The 3,992-nt window shown below is 40.9% G+C and overlaps 1 protein-coding gene across 1 annotated transcript in view; it reads left to right on the top strand.

Moving 5' to 3' along the window:
• The first annotated feature begins 3,146 nt into the window (after positions 1-3,146).
• LOC143021288 (uncharacterized) overlaps positions 3,147-3,992 on the top strand; it is a 3,121-nt gene continuing 2,275 nt past the window's right edge. Inside the window, exon 1 of the mRNA XM_076178695.1 lies at positions 3,147-3,302. The gene's annotated coding sequence lies outside the window, so the exon portion shown is untranslated. The remainder of the gene's footprint in view (positions 3,303-3,992) is intronic.

Below are 3,992 nucleotides of genomic sequence, written 5' to 3' on the forward strand. Positions count from 1 at the left end.
TATTGATGAATTTTTATTAACCTGAAGATGGTAACTGGGCTCCCCAACTATGGTCCAACGTGGACAAGATGTAAATCGTCAGGGACTTGGCCTGTATGGGTGTGAAAGGCCTGAGGCAGAAGGAAGACCCTAAAAATATGCAATCTAAATTCATAATCCACAATACCAAACACATTAATTTATTAAAGCCAAGTGTCCTATTTTAAGGTTTTATTCTGGTTAACACCTTGAGATTTTATCGAGCTTGAATGAATTCCTGTGGGCATTAATACAGACTATGGTAAATGTATGTGTTCAATATTTCATCATGATCATTATTAAAGAAAAAGTATGTATGTACCCTTAAAAATTATGATTATATGAAGGCGATTACAGTCTAGATATTGTTTCAAATGTTTAAAAAAAATCACAGCACGCGTGTGTTCGTATGAGCGTCTATTTTCAAAATCACGTAATATGCATAGCCGCGCGTGTGTTCGCAAGGATTTGTATTCTACTTTTGGCTTTGAAATATGCGCAGGGATAAACGAATTCGCGAACAGGGGAATTTCAAACACCTTACTAGCTTCATACATAGTTTTTTAATGTGTATTCGCCAAATTTTGTAGAAAAGGTCTGATCTAAGGCTGTTACAATTTGTCCGATTAGAGTAGGTTAAGCCGTCCCAAATCAGATTCGATACGACACTGTTTCCTGTCTCCGATATCAAGAGAAACGGTTATACTAACCCATTTTTTTTTCGTTGATGGCCTCCCCTGACGTGCAACTCACCTCTGTGGCCCCTTAATGACTGTTATTAGAAAAATTATATACACATCATCATGTCCCTCTTCCACACGAGACACTTTACCTTCGGTTCTGGGTGTTCATCAGAATTCTGCTCCGCTATTTCGTGTTTATTACTTAGCCAAATAGAAATATTGCGATCACCAAGAATAACAGTGAAACTGGTCACGGAAATATTGACACAATACGTGCAAATAAAACGCATCCTGTCGTACACAAACACAAACCCTCTCTTTCACACACACACATTGAATTTGAGGCTAGGTATGATAAAATCGAAGAATAGACGGGACCCACCTAACGTTACTACACACTAAGTGAAAGAGAGAAAAGAATGAGGTATAGCCACAGTTAGAACCGCATATGAATTTGTAGCCAGGAGAGACCAGTGGCTACAATTAGGTAAATACAACAAGGCAAACGACACACGTCGATAGCATCGTTGTCTACCACGCGTTAGCGCTGCACTACCGGCGGGAAAAAGCTTTCACTGATCTTCAAGTGCCAATGGTTACGATCATCATGATGTCAGAAATCCAGGGTGTGTTAACTTTGCCGGTTATCACATGTATTTTCGTTATTATTATTATTATTTTTTTAGTTGTAGAATATTAGTTTATAACTGATGAAAGTTAAAATGTAAGGTCACAGTATTACCCATAGATCGGTCATATGAGCTCTGAGCTCTCTTCCAACACGTGATCCAAGACCATGGTGACACACACACACACACACACGCACACAGTTGAGATACATGGTTCATGGCTAGCTGTCGATCACGAGTACAACACGTGATCCAAGACCATGGTGACACACACACACACATTTGACATACATGGTTCATGGCTAGCTGTCGATCACGAGTCCAACACGTGATCCAAGGCCATGGTGAATCACTCACACACACACACACACACACACATTTGGCATACATGGTTCATGCCATGAACCATGTATGTCAAATGTGTGTGTGTGTATTCACCTCGGATCTGCTGCAGTCTCTGTCGAGACAGCCAGACACCACTCTACGGCAGTGAGCCCAGAGCTCATTATTTGCCGATCTCTGGATAGGTCTGAGACCACTCACACACCATACACCGGGACAGCAAGGTCACAACTCCTTGACTAACGTTCGTACCTACTCACTACTAGGTGAACAGGGGTTACACGTGAAAGGAGACAAACCCAACTTATCTCCGCCCGGCCGGGGAATCGAATCCCGGTTCTCTGTATTGTGAGGCCAGTGCTTTACCAATCCGCCACCAAACCGTGTGTGTATGTGTGTGTGTATTCACCTCGGATCTGCTGCAGTCTCTGTCGAGACAGCCAGACACCACCCTACTGCAGTGAGCACAGAGCTCATTATTTGCCGATCTCTGGGTAGGTCTGAGACCACTCACCACACACCGGGACAGCAAGGTCACAACTCCTTGACTAACGTCCCGTACCTACTCACTGCTAGGTGAACAGGGGTTACACGTGAAAGGAGACAAAACCAACTATTCGTGTGTGTGTGTGCGTGTGTGTGTGATACACCATGGTCTTAGATCACGTGTTGGACTCGTGATCGACAGCTATATCCCTACTGGAAGAGAGCTCAGAGTTCATATGACCGTTGTATGGGTAATACTGTGATCTTACACGCACACACACACCCAACTACCCGCCCACGAGAGTTGGAGTAACGACTCGCAGCGGTACTGAAATTGTGTGTGTGTGCGCGCGCGCGATGTCACATTAACCACTGATCGAACATGACGAAATATGAATTAGCTCACATCCAGGAGTGTAATAGTTGGTGATCATACGACCAACACGTGATCCAAGACATAGGTGAATTTCGTACATCGCGGCGCGACATCCGTTATTACCTGTATGTTGTGGTGACTTTAGAATAGCTTGTATAAAGTAATTAATACTAACTTAAGTTATTGTGGTTGGCCATATTGCAATTGTATACACTTCCTGACTCACTCAAAGCAGTGATATAATAGATAAATTTTTTTTTTTTTTTTACTGGGTTTCATAAGTTCATTCAAATTCTCTTCATCCCTCTCTCCCTCCCTCCCCCTTTCCCTCTCCTCTTCATCACTACCACCACCTCCTGTTCAAATGAACGATCAAAGTCTATCGCCTGGTAACAGCTACCAGTTAAGATACAAACGAAAAATGAAGTTGTTAAGGAAAGTGAAAGAAAAAGGTAGGATAAAAAGGAAAGTAAACGTTAGGGGTACGAAATTCAATAGTTAATAATCTACAATGTCGTCTGCCTAACTGACGACAGTTCCACAGCCATATATGGAAATAAGTGCAAATTCAAAAATGGGCCTCTCGCTATCACAGCATCCGGTGGTGTGATGCTACCAGAGCCGTTAATTATGAACACCAATATATAAAACGGACAGTTCTTCAGGATATATCGCAAGAACAAGTACTTGAGGCCTCTGCTCTACGGTGTGTTTGTGTCGACACAAACGCGACGTGACAATTCCTTGTTAGCTTTCATCGCCCCAAAGGTAAGACATATATATATATATATATATATATATATATATATATATATATATATATATATATATATATATATATATATATTTTTTTTTTTTTTTTTCAATCACAAATCACTTTGAATGCCATGCCATCGCAGTCGAGACTGAGAGTCGCTCGAAGGAGGCATTAATTGGAAATTGAAACATGGTCGAGCTGATGACTCGAACTCAGCTCGCCCGTGACAAAGCGGCACTGACTTAACCCAATACGCTAAGTCACTGCCGCTTTGTCACGGGTGAGCTGAGTTCGAGTCCTCGGCTCGACCATGTTTCAATTTCCAACGTATGCCTCCTTCGAGCTACTCTCAGCCTCGACTGCAATGGCATGGAATTAAAGTGATTTGTGGTTGAATGGATATTAATCGTTTCACTGGGAACCATTCAGTGTATATATATACATATATACATATATATATATATATATATATATATATATATATATATATAAGTATTTTAGACGAATGATTTGGATGATGGAGAACATAAACACAGGGGAAGGCTCGGAACCCTAAACACTCTAACGTTTCGTTCGCGTAGAACTTCTTATCATATATGTATATATATATATATATATATATATATATACTGTATATATATATATATATATAGATATATATATATATGGATATATCACAACTACCACCAAAGTCGGACGAA

Source organism: Oratosquilla oratoria, chromosome 41 (assembly GCF_046742065.1).
Source record: "Oratosquilla oratoria isolate Oo_2021 chromosome 41, ASM4674206v1, whole genome shotgun sequence".
In the NCBI taxonomy this organism is placed as follows: domain Eukaryota; kingdom Metazoa; phylum Arthropoda; class Malacostraca; order Stomatopoda; family Squillidae; genus Oratosquilla; species Oratosquilla oratoria.